This window comes from Panthera tigris, chromosome A2 (genome assembly GCF_018350195.1).
Source record: "Panthera tigris isolate Pti1 chromosome A2, P.tigris_Pti1_mat1.1, whole genome shotgun sequence".
NCBI classification, from domain to species: Eukaryota; Metazoa; Chordata; class Mammalia; order Carnivora; family Felidae; genus Panthera; species Panthera tigris.
In genome coordinates, this window is record NC_056661.1 from 80584993 (window position 1) to 80600786 (window position 15794).

Sequence of the window (15794 nt, forward strand, 5' to 3'; positions counted from 1 at the left end):
ATTGAATATATGTTTCCCCAAAGAGGGTATACAAATGGCCAAGTATACAAACAAGATGTTTGGCATTCCTAATCATCACAAAACTGTTAATAAAAACCACAATGAGCTATCACATCAAACCCATTAGGATGGCTACTACCAACCAGAAAATCACAAATGTTGGTGAGGACGTGGAGATATTGGAACCCTTGTGCGGTATTGGTGCGGTTGTAAAATGACGCAGCCACTACAGGAACAGTATGGAGGATCCTCAAAATAGTAAAAATAGGACTGCCAGATCATATGGCATTACTGCTTCTGGGTACATATCTAAAAGAATGATAGCAGGGTTTGAAGAGACATTTGAGCATCCATGTTTACAGCATCACTATTCACAATTACCAAGAGGGCAACCCAAGTGTCCATGAGTGGATGAATGGATAAATAAGATGTGGTAAATAAATACAATGAGATATTATTCAGTCTTAAAAAGGAAGAAAATCCCATCACACACTACAACATGGATGAACCTTGAGGACATTATGCCAAGTGAAATAAGCCAGTCACAAAAAAGATCATTACTGGATGATTCCACTTATGTGAGTTATTTAAATAGTCAAATACACATAAACAGAAAGGAGAATACTGGTTTTCAGGGCCTAGGGATAGGGGGAAAGGGGAGCATTGTTTAATGGGTTTCAGAGTTTCAGAGTTTCAGAGTTTAATGGGTTTACAGAGTTTCAGATATGCAAGATGAAAAAGTTCCGGAGATCTGTTTGCCCAATAATGTGAATACACTTAACACTACTGAACTATGCCCTTAACATAAAAATGGTTAAGATACTAAATGTTAAGGGCATTTTTTACTGCAATAGAAAAAGAGAAAACCAAGGGCGTCTGGGTGGCTCAGTTGGTTGGGCGTCCAACTTCAGCTCAGGTCATGATCTCATGAGTTCCAGCCCCACACCCAGCTCGCTGCTGTCAGTGCAGAGGCCATTTCAGATCTTCTGTCTCTCTCTCTCTCTCTCTCAAATGTTTTTTTTTTTTTTTTTAAATCTTGATACTGTGATTCCTTCTTCATTAAAAAAAAAAGCAAGAGAAAACTTAATGCTATAATATAATGAATGTTGAGAATTTTGCATTCTGAAAAATAGTTTGAATCGAAAATAAAACATCTGGCCTTCAGGCCAAATTTTGCTGACCCTTGGCCTAAACGCATTTCAACTGCCCCTATAGGCACCCTGTCCTGTCTTCATGCATTTTTCCTTGAAACTATGTATGTACGTATGTATATATGTTTATTTTTGAGAGAGAGAAAGAGAGTGTGAGCAGGGAAGGGACAGAGAAAGAGGGAGACACAGAATCCAAAGCAGGCTCCAGGTCTGAGCTGTCAGCACAGAGCTCGAGGCAGGGCTTGAACCCACGAACCGTGAGATCACGACCTGAGCTCAAGTAGGACGCTTAAGTGACTGAGCCACCCAGGTGCCCCTCAAAGCTTTTTTAAATAAAATCTTCAAATATTATAATGCAAGTGGCCGTACAGCCTCAGAGTAGGGAGTCTGGGGAGGTAGGATGGGTAGTTTCCAAGAATAAAGAGTTCATGGCAGAGTGTCCATTAGAATTTAGTTACCCAACGTCTTTCTTGCTATTTGGAGTTATCTATGGATTTTTTTTTTTTTTTAATGTTTTGAGAGAGAGTGCAAGCGGGGGTGCGGCAGAGGGAGGGGGACAGAGGACCCATGGCAGGCTCTGCGTTGACAGCCTGATGTGGAGCTTGAACTCACGAACTGTGAGATCACGGCCTGAGCCAAAGTCAGAGGATCAACCAATTGAGCCCCCAGGTGCCCTGAGTATCTATAGGTTCCTAATGATCATGAAAACAGTCTTTAGTTTGACTGGAGGTGAAAGCAGGTGTTAACTGGATTCCACAGGTGCTGCTATAAATATGTACTGAATTAAAGTCTTCTAGTAACTAGTTTTTTAGTGCTCCGAGTATTTAGGCCTGGAGCAAGGAGGCCCCACTTAAAAAAAAAAAAAAATTTTTTTTAATGTTTATTTTTGAGAGCGAGAAAGACAAAGTGTAAGCAGGGCAAGGGCAGAGAGAGAAGGAGACACAGAATCCGAAGCAGGCTCCAGGCTCTGAGCTGTCAGCACAGAGCCTGACATGGAGCTCAAACTCACAAACCAAGATATCATGACCTGAGCTGAAGTCACGCTCAACCAACTGAGCCACCCAGGAGCCCGAAGGAGGCCTCACTTTAAAGATGAAAGAGCTATTATGCTGAAATTGTTTTATATGTGACTTTTTCAAAGTAAGTAGCACCTAACGTTTTGTGAAGTATTAAAATAATTAGTAGCAGTCTCCAGAAAAGTTACATTGGCCATTAGCCATGCATAGAGAACCGTTTCCTAATTTTCTTTTTTTACAGCTTTAATTAACATTTAAAAATTAAGTAATTTTTTTAAAGGCTTTATTTTCAAGTAATCTCTACAACCAATGAAGGGCTACAAACTACAACACAGAAATCAAGAGTCGCATGCTCTACTGGCTGAGCCAGCCAGGTGCCTCTAAAAATTAAGTAATGTTAAAAATCAAAATTCAACTGAGTAGATTTTAAAGATATTATTGGCTTTATTCAGTGAATCATGAATTGGGCAGCATCACATCTAGCAGATAGAAAGGACTTCTAAGGGGCTGTACAAAATGAAAGACTTTTATGCGCAGGAGGTGTTGTTAAAATCCGACTTCTGTGCTCTGGAGCTGAAATATAACTTGAAGACAGAGTTTGGGGATAAGAGCACCAATGGTTTTATTACTTTGCCAGGCAAAGGAGGCTGCTGTAGGCTAATGCCTTCAACACTGCAGACCCGCCTGGGGTAAAAGACTGAGGGGTTTCAAAGTGAAATATAGCATCTAAATGGTTTCCATAGGTATCTGGTATGAGCCTCCAGCCATGCTCATTGTATTCTAGCTAGCATCAAACCAGCACTGGCCACCGGAGCCACTCCTCGAGGTTAGCAAGATGTCAACACCTTTACTGAGTTCCCGGAACAAAGGATTCTACAGAAAAACAAGTGAAGGGGAGGGAGAGGGTTCAAGAATAAGGAAGAGAAAAACACGTACAGTTTTAAGTCAAGCCTTGCTGAAGCATTAGTGTGACCGTCTTAATTTCCATTCGTCTTTATGTGTCTATAGGGGTTTCAAAGAAGTTACACAAGGAAACAGTGGATCATTGTGTCAAGGTCCCTTTCCTTTAGGTGATGGCAGGTTCTATTAAGGTGGATGATCTTGATAGTGCTGACCAGGAGATTCCTGGTTGGTTTAAGATCCCATTTCTGAGAGGCAAAAAAATGAATTCTCAGTTTGGCTATGTGAAGCTTAGCATGAGTGACTCCATCTGGGGCCTGATGTCTTGTTGTTAACAGTAACAATTTAGAAGACAAATAGTTATCATTATGTGCAAAGTGCCTGACTTCCTAGGGGCGGCAAAAGAGGGAAGGACAAATAAAACTCGTTCAGCAAGTCAAGATCTAAAATTAAGCCATGAGTTAAAATGCAGAGGGTGCAGTGTTCATTTTGCCCTATCCTGGGAAGCAGGGCTAACAAGAAATTTTGCCTGGAGTAATATAAATTGTTACACTAATCAGCTTCTTTTCATGGTCTAGAAAAAAATCCAACCATTAAGCTTTAGAAGTTGAGCTGACAGAGACTGTAACACAATCCATAAAGTTTATGTAGTATTCCAGGAGTTAAGCAAGCATTAACACTACTCCTTAATTAATACAGCTTCAATTACCATTTCAATGTTGTGGTAAAAGACTGTTCGTTCCTCTTAGATTCCACTGATATACAGAGAGGTGCTTACCTGTCCTCAAGGGAAAACACCTTGTGAACATTTGTCTCTTCATAGTATCTGTAAGTATATGTAGAGAAGAGTTAGCAAGTGAACGTTTCCAATTGCTTCTTAAGCATAGTAAGAAAATGCAGCACATGAGCCTAGACAGTATCCTAGTTCAGAGGGGGGGGAAAGGGGGTTTATAAAGACATTCTTGGGACAATCCTAGAAACTTGAATATAGAGTGAATATTGAATGGCATCAAGGAATTGTTTTCTCAGGTGTGCTAATGGTATTCTAATTCTGGAGCAAATGTCCTTATTCTTAGCAGAGGCAGGCTGAAGTATTTAGGGGTGACAAGTTTTGATGTCTGCAACTTATTCAAATGGGTATAACAAAAAGGCATATCTATTTTCTGTATATTTGGACAACTTCATAACAAAATGTGAGGGGAACAACGAGCTTCTTTTTATGTTCCTTAGCCAGAAGCACTGTGAAGAACCTCGGAGCATAACTTTAACTCACAATTTTGGTTTGTAGCTCTGTTCCTTTCCTTTCGCACCTCAGGTACCAGCTTCTGAGTGCAGTCTGAGCTCCACCCAGGCACAACCAGCTCTAAATCACACTTGAGGCAGTAACATTTGGGAACTGTGCAAGCTCGGTTGAGGGAATAAAAGTCCACACCTGACATTATCCGTGTATTCCTACAGCATTACAGGTGCACTTTCACTTGCAAATAGTAAAGTAATTTGGTTTGCATTTTCCAGCAGTCCTATCTGCATTTGGGCCCTGTGTGGTGTTTCTTCCCCAGCATGCCATGCCACCCCACCCCGCCCCTCAAGTCCTGGAGGACCATGGACACAAACAGAAGACTCTGAATGAAGCAATCTTTTTGCCCAACCACCTGCTGTTGAATTGTTTCAACCTGATTTCAACCTGTTTATAAATTACTTCTTGAAACAGCTAATATCATCCTGCAGTTTAAATAGAAAATCCTGGGAGAAACTCAGAATCACAGTTTCATGCTCTTTAGTCATCATCTAGAGAGTGTAAAAAAAAAAAAAAAAAAAAAAAAAAAAAGACAAGAACTGTGTGTACCAGTAGGCTGTGACATCGCTTTAAAAAGTAATGAGCACACCGTGACCAGGCAGTACTGCCATTAATATTCAACACCTCTTGTACAACACACTTCAAATTAGTTTCTTCGCTTCCAGGCTCATGGCACCATCGGTTGTAAGTATGCTGCTACCAAGTGCTTGTCTACTACAATCGCAACGGCTGTGAGATGCCACCTAAATCCCATTTAGTCTCAGCAATTAGGGCCGGTGTCTAGGAACGTGTTCATGCATCTGAAAGTTAGCTATTGATTTAGGTCAGGGTAACCAATCCTGTATAAAAAAAAGGCTTCTGCAGAGTGTTCCAGAGGTGCGGGCCGGCGGAGGGGGCGCTAGGCGCGGGCCCCGCGGCGCCTCCTTTACCAAGATGGCCTCGGCGCTGGGGTCCACGGGCGCGGCCATCTTGTAAAGGCCAGAGCGGCGGCCCGTAGGGGGCTACCGCTGGCAGAGCTGCCAGATTCGAAGGTCACAACGAGTGAGCGAGCAGCCCACGTGGAGCGAACTTCGCCTCGGTCTGTGGGTACAGCTCGCCCCCGGGATGGCGAGGCGACGAGCGCTGAGGCGCTGCCTGCAGCTGCTGGCGCCCTCGGCGGAGCCGGCGCGCCGGGGCCGGGGGCGGCGGAACCCAGGCGCCGGCCGCCGCGGCCCCTCCCTCCGCGCGGGGGTGCTGTGCCCGGGGGCGCTGTGGCCCGCAGCCCTGGAGCAGCGGCAGCGGCGGCGGCGCGCGCGCCCAGCCGCCCCCCGCGCCAGGTGAGCCCGCCCCCTTGCCGCCTCGAGCTGTAGCTCCCCGAGCTCCGCGCTCCCGCTCGCTCTCCCGCCCGCGTATCTTTTTCGCGGCTCGCTTCCCCCTCGGCCTCTGGGTGGGGCAGCCAGCACACCCCGGCCTGGGGCCGTTTGGACTGCTCGGCGAAGTGGAGCGCGCAGTGGGTGGGATTACCGGGGCCGAGCCCTGCCTCGTCCTGGAGATGCTGTACTTGTGAGCGGCAGGCGTTCGTTTGAATTTCTGCACCTCTAGAGTTGCGGAGCCCGCGTCTCTGAAGCTGCCTGGGTGAAGAGCCACATTATTATTATTTTTTTCTCTTGGGAAAGTAGCCGTCTCTGGGACTTGTTTTAGATCCCATCTTCTCTTCAAATCACCAGGTCACATCTTCGCTGATCGAAATACATGTGGGTGTATTTTCTGTGGCTGTATGTAAATGAATGGGTCGACAGCATTCTTAGAGCAACTTATTTCTGCCTCATATAGGGTGTTTATCTTTTAAAACTTCATTCCAACAGGTTTCTTTGCTTTTGTCTTGAAAATGAACCACGAATGGAATAGCAGAAGAAAGGAGCAAGGTGGGGTGGGGTGGTGGAAGCTGGTGCTTTCTGAGTTTTCTGTTCTGTGGTTGTTTCTTAAGTTGGGTATTATTGCGGGCGGTCCCCGCCCCCGGTATAGAACTCGCTGGGGCGCTGATAGTTGAGATAAATATGCTTCCTCGGGCTACGATCTGATATCAACACGGCAACCGAACCTGGAGAATATTAAGAGAATGAGAAAAGTTAACCTTTAAAAAGTCATTTAGTTCTTGTCCTTGCCTTTACTGTTATAATATGACTCACCTCCTTTACTTGGGCTGAGCGTGAAGTGTTTGCTATTTGATAATTCTGAGTAATTTATTGAGACACTCCTGAGATACAACTCTCTGAAAATTAAACAGCTTCAGTCTCTTTAAAAGTGGATATCTAGCATTTCTATTTATATTTTAGTGTTTTTGATTTAGCCTCGGACATCAATACCATTTAGGAAGAAATTACGTAATCTTTAAAAGGAAAAGATTACCCATATCCCACAATAGTTTGATGTTGCAAGAAAACATCAGGTCTGTGAGAGAAATTAGGGCAAGTGTATTTAAGAGAGATTGACTTCACTTAAGACTGTTTTGGGTTAACTGAAAATATAGTCCCAATTTTCAGAAATTTTTTGTTAGATTCTGCAGGCTTTCCTGCTGCAAGAATTTCGGTAAGTCTCCAAAAGAGGAAAAATACTTAATGTATTTCTCATACCTTGTTTTCACTCACAATTCCAAGTTAAGTTGTACCGATTTCATATTGCAAAACTTAATTTTTAAAGTAGTCCAAGGATAATTGTATGAAGGATCTTTTAATGTAAGCATTCCATCGTAGGGTTTTGGTTATGTTTTAGTTGATAGAGTCATCCTCATGTTTGAAAACGGTATTTTTTATGTTCCTTTGGTGTTTGTGAGTTTGGGAAACTGAGGGGGAACATTTTGTCTCTGTTGGGAAAGATACTATTTGCCTTTGATTTTGGTGTTTCATTCTGCTTTTTCTTTGTAGTGGTAGATGGCTGTGGATGTGGTGGGTTTTTCCATGCCATTCTACTCTTTATGTAAATAAGATATGGCTATAGCTGGGAGGCTGTGTTGATCTGGCATTTTAGATTGAAAAGCACACAAGTAAAAAGTGTTAGCATTGAAGAAGTATTTGGGAGCCATATTCGCACATAAGTAATGGTTAATGAGCGAGCATCTTTATGCTGAAGGCCTGTGAGAGCATGTATAAAAGTGGCATTAAAGAAAAATCCCTCGTTAATTCTAGCATAAAGCCCAAGTAATAAACCATTCTAACTGCTATAATACTGAAGAATTCTACCTATCTCTGCCTGCCTATCTCTTTATAGTTAGTGCTTTGCGGGACTTGTCTTTTGAATTTACAACTATTTATTGTGTATTTAAATATCTTATTAATAGACTTTTGTGATAGATTATGTATGAACTCCTATGACCCCAGAGTCGGTTTGGTTATGTCAGAAATAGTCTTTTGCCAACTCAGGTGGTTAAATAATGTATTATAAGTATTATAACTATGACTTACAAAGCCCTTTCACGTATTTATGTATTTTTAGTTTAATTTAATAGACCTACAGTGTGTGAAATTATTAACGTTGTTCTACAGATAATGCAAACAGGAAACTGAGAGCTGTGAAGTTTTAGTGGTTTCCCAAGGTCCCTTAGCACAGCAGCTCTGGCCTTCTGTAGTAGTATCCACTGCTGCCTCTTGTCAGAAAGGTGTGCTCATGAAGCCAAGGTAGAGTGGTGTTGCTCAGCAAGCTCTGGTCAGCGTCACAGCCACAGATTGTACCCCTAAACCTATTGTTTGTGAATGGTCAGTATCACTGGTTAAAGAGGCCCAGGACTGGCTTATAGATGGATCAGCATAAATTCACAAGTGTGTTTGAGAAATAATTCAGTATGTACCTGTTAGCTAAAACAACCCATTTTTTCCCTTGAAGGCAACAGATTTTCATGTTTATCTTATTTGGGGGTTTTCCCAGATTAAGGAATAGTAACACGTTGACCGAAAGGAAGTGCCCGTACACCTCTATGCTCTTCTGAAATCTCTCTTATTTCTGAAAGTAAAGTTGTCAGAATAAAGAAACACCAAGCTTCCTGATTGTTCCTGGCACTCCTTACCCTGGTCAGATGCTTGTTTGCTTTGCTTACAAGACTTTGATGCTAGGACATCTGGACAACACGCAGTAATTGGTTTGGAAAGTTTTCTGTAGTTCTTCAAACTACAAAGATGTTTGTTCTCTTTTTAAGTTACTGTGTTCATTCCTTTGGCTTGTTTGGAGAGTTTGTGAAAAGAAGTACTGTGCGTTTATTCAGAATATGGTGCTATTATATGGTTGAAGTAACTAAGGACAGTTAAAAAGTTTCTAGACTCCCTTTTTAAAAAACTTAAGGCCCGTTTATCTGTTTATGAGCTAAACTAAGTAAAATATCCTGCATGAGGTAAAATGTGTCCTTTATCTTTTTATTCTGATCATTGCTCTTCTGATCCAAGTGTTGTTAAATATAATTACGATGAAAGCATGGCTTATAAGTAGTCCAAGTTCTATCACCAGGCAGAGCTGGAGCCTCTGAATGTCATGTCACTCTCCAGCCTGACTCGCTTCACCTGTGAAATAAAGGGGTTCACACAGTGATGAACTTGAGTCATGGGATGTTCAAGTTAGAAAGGACTGAAGTGTGTACCTCGTGTTTAATTTACAGATTTCCTGTTTCTACTCTTGCAAGAGTTTTTAGCCAATCATGATAACCGCAAAGCCAAAACTTCAAAATTAGGCTTCACCATTTCATAGAGATGTACTTTAACATTCTTGGATGGAAGTTGATTCCTCTGTCATTCTTTGCCCATATGGTGTCTCAGTTTTATGTGTAGATGAACTGTTCGTTGTATACACATGTTGTATATGTGCTGTTCTCAGCTTTTTTTTTAACTGGCAAATATGAATGCTGGTAGACACGTTTGAATAAATCACAATGAAGAGTTTGACAACCTTTTGATGTTGTCAGCAATATTCTCTTGGTTAAGCATGAATATGTAGACCTTTGTAATTCCTTTTTGCTTAGCTGCCTAAATATCTTAAAATCATATTTTATAATAATGGTCATCTCCAATTTACTATAAACTGCTCACATTTTAGTTTTATTTATTTTTGATAGAGACAGAGCACAAGTGGGGAGAGGCAGAGAGAGAAAGAGACACAGAATCCGAAGCAGGCTCCAGGCTCCAGGCTCCGAGCTGTCAGCACAGAGCCCGACGCCAGGCTCGAACTCACAAACCGCGAGATCGTGACCTGAGCTGAAGTTAGACGCTTAACCAACTGAGCCACCCAGGCGCCCCAACTGCTCACATTTTAGCAAGTCTTATTGAAGACCTAACTATGCATTTATATGGTACCCCGAGGCTGTAGAGTGACCATTCCTCCAGGTTTTCCTGAGACTGAGGAAGTTCAGGATGTAGGACTCTCCGTGCTGAAACTGGGAAAGCCCTGGGCACGCTAGATACATTGATCCCCATGCCTGAAGTTGTCTTCATGGAACTTGATTAACAATTCTTCTTGGTTGGAAGGGTAAGATGCTAGGTGGTTATATGCTGGATGGACTCAAAGACATCTTTTCAAGGCAAGGAAAAGCTCTTCAAGGCCTCATGTGTAGTTTCTGTTTATATGGCTGAAGTATAGAACTATATAAAAACACTTCATTATTCTTCACAGTGTAACTTTATATATTTAAAAAATATTTTTTAGTGTTTGTTCCTTTTGGGGGGGGGGGAGGGGCAGAGAGAGAGGGAGACACAGAATCCCAAGCAGGCTCCAGGCTCTGAGCTGTCAGCACAGAGCCCGATGTGGGGCTCTAACCCAAAAGCTGTGAGATCATGACCTGAGCCGAAGTCAGACGGTTAACTGACTGAGACACCCAGGCGCCCACACAGTGTAACTTTAAATGAGAACAGTTCAGTAATTAAATGGGTCACATCATTTGAAATCCTCTCCCTGTAAAATTAAAAGGGCAGTTAATATTTATAAGGGAACTTATCAGGGAACTACTAAGTGCTTTTGACTTTGAAAGAGACAAAAAAGGACAATGTTGAAAGCAAAAAAAGGCTAGACTGTCTGTGAGCCTTTAACTGTTAGCTATAGGTTGCTAACTTTGAAACTGGTATCTGTTCTAGATAAATTTATTGGATTTGCCTTGCAGATCCAGCATGGTGAGTGGAAAGAGCATGGACTTTGGAATCTGATTCAACTTGGGTTGGATCTCCAGGTCTAGCTGTTAACCAGCTTTTTCACTTCATGCAAACTGTTAAACTCTGCAAACCTTTTGTGACATCACCTTTAACATAAGGATAGTATCTGCCTCCTGGGAATGTTGTGAGGATCGAACACGATAACGAATACATTTAAAGTGGCACATAATAAGTGCACATAGTAAGTACGGCGACAAACAGTAGCAGTCATGTCTGCTGCTCGGGGTATCCACATTTGGATTAGGAAGGCTGTATTATGAAGGATTGTGTTTTCATAGCTTCCCTGAACTTTGCAGCTATGGTTATTGTCTCAGTTGGGATTCGTTTGGGGAGGCCTAGATTTGGAAAGTCCAGACTTGTTATGGGGGGCCCCCAAAGTCGTTTTAGACCTCTGTGCCATTTCCAGGAATCGCCCTCGTGTTCATGGCTCACAGTGGCTCCAACCAGCAAGATGCAGGAAGAATCAAAAAGAATGTCTCCCTTTCCCTTAAGGAGACTCCCAGAGCATCACGTGAGACTTCTTTTTGCTTGAATCACAAAATGTCGTCAATATGGCTGATCCCTAGTTGGAAAGGTGGGAAAGGTAGTCATTTAGGTGGCGCAGAGCTAGTAACCATAAGTGAAACCGAGGCTCTGTTACTGAAGAGAAAGGGGGGAAGGGGACTAGATTTTATGGTAGGCATCTTCTAGTCTTTACCACTGGGTCACAACTTTACCAGCATAGAACTCAAGACCTCAGGAATTTCCTGGGATTTTTCAGTTTTTCTTTCTCTAATTAGTAGTGGGAATGCCCTCTGTTGGCTTTTTGTCTCACTGTCCTTTGGTTACTTTTGCTTCTCCTATAATTTTGATTTTATAATTTTGTTTTCAAAAACAATTAACTCTGTCCTAGTGAAGAGTAATTAGGCAATTAAACTCCGGTTCTTCATTTATTCATTCAATAAATATTATTGGGCACTCCTTATGTGTAGGCTACTTTGGGTTACAATAGGCAATGTGAATCACCACTGACTGTGTTTCCTTTTCTTTTGGTTTGGCTTCCTGGGAGCACAGAGTCAAATTTGTGACCCAGCTGGACTGAATACAAGTCTGTGACCTATCAACCTTTGTCCTTAGCATTGTGGTCTTCCCTGTCCTTGTGCTGTGTGGTCATCTTGGGGATTATGCGCCCCCCCCCCCCCCCAACTTGTAGTGTGGGACAGGGAGGAAGAGTAGGCTTTATTGTTGGCAGTTGCTAGGCTAGCATAAATTCAGGGGTGTCAGAAAGTCCCTTTGGTCCTTCTTAGATGCCTGTCCTACCTCTATGCCAATGACTAATTCAAAGCAGCAGTTCTTAACCCTGCCTATATTGGAATCACCCACAGAGTTTTTAAAAACTATCTGGGGAACTCCCACCTGACATTTTAATTCAGTAGCTTCAAGTATAGTTTAAATTTTTTTTAAATGTTTATTTATATTTAAGAGAGAGAGCACAAGTGGGGGAGGGGCAGAGAGAGAGGGAGACAGAATCCGAAGCAGGCTCCAGGCTCCAAGCTGTCAGCACAGAGCCCAACGTGGGGCTCAAATTCATGAGCTGTGAGATCATGACCAGAGCCAAAGTCGGATCCCCAGCTGACTGAGCCACCTGGGTGCCCCAACTCAGGTATAGTTTAACAGCCTTCATAGGTAATTCTGATTTGTAGCCAGCCTTGAGAATCCCAGGGTGAAGGCTTTGTACTCAGGTGGCTTGGAAATACTTAGGTAACAACGTGGGACTCCTCTCTATCAGTTATACTGGAGATCACATCCTTTCTTAATAACCTGTTTTGACCACCAGAAGGGGACGTGGCAGAGCACTGAGATTAGTCATCACTTGGGTAAGAGATACAAGACGCTGAATTGCTTTGGGGGACATTTAGCCAAAGTTGGCCATGCTTGCTTATTTTACGGGCTCCTATGGTGGGAAGTCCTTTGAGCCAAAGAATTCTCGTAAATGGGGCTCAAGCTCTGGGGAAGGTGCTGATTGTAGATGTGGCCACTGTTAGTATTATGAGTTTGCACATTTTTCTCCCTGGGGGCAGGAAAGAGAGATAAGGAGGGTGAGGTGGAGAGGATTATTATTTTCAGAGCTAGGACACTATTCAAGGTTTATGAAAAGTCTTCTGGTAAATCCAGAGAGTTGCTGAGGCCATAAGGGGCTATGGGATTGCATAGGAATCCTTTGGAGAACCATGGTTTCATTTTTGTTCTGAGTTGTATGAATTCCAGGAAGACCGGGACTTATTTTTACTCAAATATAAGAACAAAAACACGTTCCAGAGTTTCATTTCAGTTTATTCATGCCATTACTCTCTGCTCTCATATCTTATAAGTGCAGAAATTTAAAAATCGAATATGTATTCCACTAAAGTGCTTAGAATATAAGATAGTGGCTTACCGTTATTGAGGGCTTATTGTGTGCCAGACACTAGGCTATGGTTTATGTACATTTTGTCCAGTATCACAGTGAATGGGCACCAGACAAGGAAACTGTAAGAGTCAGAGATGACAAACTAGGAAGTATTTATTTTAAAATGTTTTAAATTTTTTATGTTCCTTTTCCTAGTAATGTGGTTTTTCCTGGTAACTGATGCATGTATATTTAATTTAAAACATTTTTTTTAATGTTTATTTATTTTATTTATTTTTTTTAATTTTTTTTCAACGTTTTTTATTTGTTTTTGGGACAGAGAGAGACAGAGCATGAATGGGGGAGGGGCAGAGAGAGAGGGAGACACAGAATCGGAAACAGGCTCCAGGCTCCGAGCCATCAGCCCAGAGCCTGACGCGGGGCTCGAACTCACGGACCGCGAGATCGTGACCTGGCTGAAGTCGGACGCTTAACCGACTGCGCCACCCAGGCGCCCCAATGTTTATTTATTTTTGAGAGAGAGAGACAGAGCATGAGCGGAGAGGGGCAGAGAGAGAGGGAGACAGAGAATCCAAAGCAGGCTCCAGGCTCTGAGCTGTCAGCACAGAGCCCGATGCAGGGCTCGAACCCACGAGCTGTGAGATCATGACTCAGCCGAAGTTGGATGCTTAACCAACTGAGCCACCCAGGCACCCCAAGTATATTTTAATTATATCCATTTTTTATGTGCTTTTATAATTTGCTACCTACTTCCTAGTATTCTGAAAATATACTGGGTTGAACTTACAGAATTTCAAAGTTCCTTTGAACTTGATTCTGTTAGTTGACCTCTCGGGGATGTCATATGATGCCACTTTGAACCTGATGTTACACTGTCAGGAGATGGGCTGAGCAGGGTCTGACCTCAGTAGTGCCCTGGGCCTTGCCTCCTTGTAAAAACCCCCACTAGTGGTTTGGTTTTTGTCATTAACCTTTTTATCTCCGTTTTTGGCATCCCTGATTCTGGGGTCACAGAACTTCCTGTGTGAACCATGTGGCATACAGGGAAAAGTATTCCTTACCAGTTGAATTTGGGCCAGTTCTTATGGAAATGCCTTATACTAAAAACTACAGTTTTCAGTATTCATAGCTGACACTTCTGTAAACCTGTTTCTCCAAAATCTATATGGTTGCTTATGATGTTTTTTCCCCCCTAAAGGATTCTGAATGCTTGGAGGTTAGAGGCTTGTATTGTCCACCATACCTGGAAAGCTAGAATTTGGACATAGTAGACATTCACACCATGTTTGGTAAATGACTCTAAGAATGATTTAAGTATATAGGCCCTTACAAATTATATCTGAAATCTTATTATAAGGTTGGAAATCTAATGGCTGTTTGATTATCAGATTTGTTGTGAAATCTCTCCTGAAAGATTTTAAGCTCTAAATAATCTCCTGGTCTGCTTGATAAACCCATGAAACTACACTTTCTCCAAGGAGCTAACCTTGCTGTTCTCAGATGAAAAATGCTGTGCTTATTCCTTGCTGACCCAGCCTGGGAAGGTGGCTGCATCTGAGCTAACTTTAGAGGGGAACCTCCTAGCAGGGAGGAGAACTTGGGAGGGGCACGTGGCTTGGTAGTAGCCACGCTAGAGGGGACAGCTCTTTTGTGGCTTTGAGCAGGCTCTCTGGTGCAGCCACCGGCTGTTAGAATCAGGGAGGTAGAAGGGGCCTGACGGGTGTGGCCCAGGCCTCTCATTTTACAGATGGAGAAAGTGAATCTCAATGATAGTGACTTTTTAAGTGTTAAAGAATTCAGGAATGCCTGGGTGGCTCGGCCAGTTAAACATCTGACTGTTGATCTTGGCTCAGGTCATGATCTGGTTCATGAGTTCGAGCCCTGAGTTGGGGCTCCTCTCTGGTGTCATGGAGCCTGCTTGGGATTTTCTCTCTCCTTCTCTCTGCTCCTCCTCCTCCTCCTCCTCCTCCTCTCTGCTCCTCCTCCTCCTCTCTGCTCTCTCTCACTTGCTCTCTCAGAATAAATAAACTTTAAAAAAGAAAAAATAAATGTTACACAATTCAGTGCAGTCTCGACTTACTATGGTTTGACTTTTGGTTTTTCAACTTCATGATGATGCAAAAGCCATACATATTCAGTAGAAACCACACTTTGAATTTTGAACTGTTCCAAGGTAATGTTCATGGTATGATCCTGGCAGTACCCAGGCTCCCAGTCAGGCCTATGATCACAAGGGTGGACAGTCGACACACTTAGAGCCATTCTGTCCCCACACGACCATTCTGTTTTCACTTTAAGCAGTCAATAAATACATGAGCTGTTCAGCCCTTTATTCCAAAACCGGCTTTGTGTTACATGATGTAGCCCAGCTGTAGACTGACTAAGTGTTCTGAGCACATGCAAGGTAGGCCTGTGATGTTGGGTAGGTTAGGTGTGTTGGAGGCATTTTTGATCTGAGTTAGTTCCAGCTTCAGGATGGGTTTATCGGGATTCACCCTGTTGTAAGTCAAGAAAGCTCAGTACAGTAAAAGCTGGAACCAGAACTGAAGTCAGAAGTAAAAGAGAGTGCTTTCCCCCTCAGTCCCCTTCCTTTCTATCCAGGAGCTATGAAGACCAGTTTCTCCATTCCTGTTCTTTATGGGTTATACTTTAAAAAACAAAAAGCTTTCTTTTTGCATAATTGATGGAGAGAGAGACAGGGGAGAGAGAGGCCACATTTGAAAGAATATTTTTGTTCAAATCTTGGCTTAAGGAACAGTAAATGAGCACTTAAGGTCATATAACAGATTTAGGATGTACTTCTTAGTTTCTTAACCATCAAGTTAGTCTTTCCTCCCCACCAGCCCCAACCTTTTCAATTAAGTAATTATATCATACAGG

At 42.6% G+C, this 15794-nt stretch overlaps 1 protein-coding gene across 2 annotated transcripts in view; it reads left to right on the forward strand.

Moving 5' to 3' along the window:
- The first annotated feature begins 5926 nt into the window (after positions 1 to 5926).
- NAPEPLD (N-acyl phosphatidylethanolamine phospholipase D) overlaps positions 5927 to 15794 on the forward strand; it is a 45914-nt gene continuing 36046 nt past the window's right edge. For both annotated transcript variants that reach the window (XM_042965016.1, XM_007083928.3), the window contains exon 1: positions 5927 to 6097. The gene's annotated coding sequence lies outside the window, so the exon portion shown is untranslated. The remainder of the gene's footprint in view (positions 6098 to 15794) is intronic.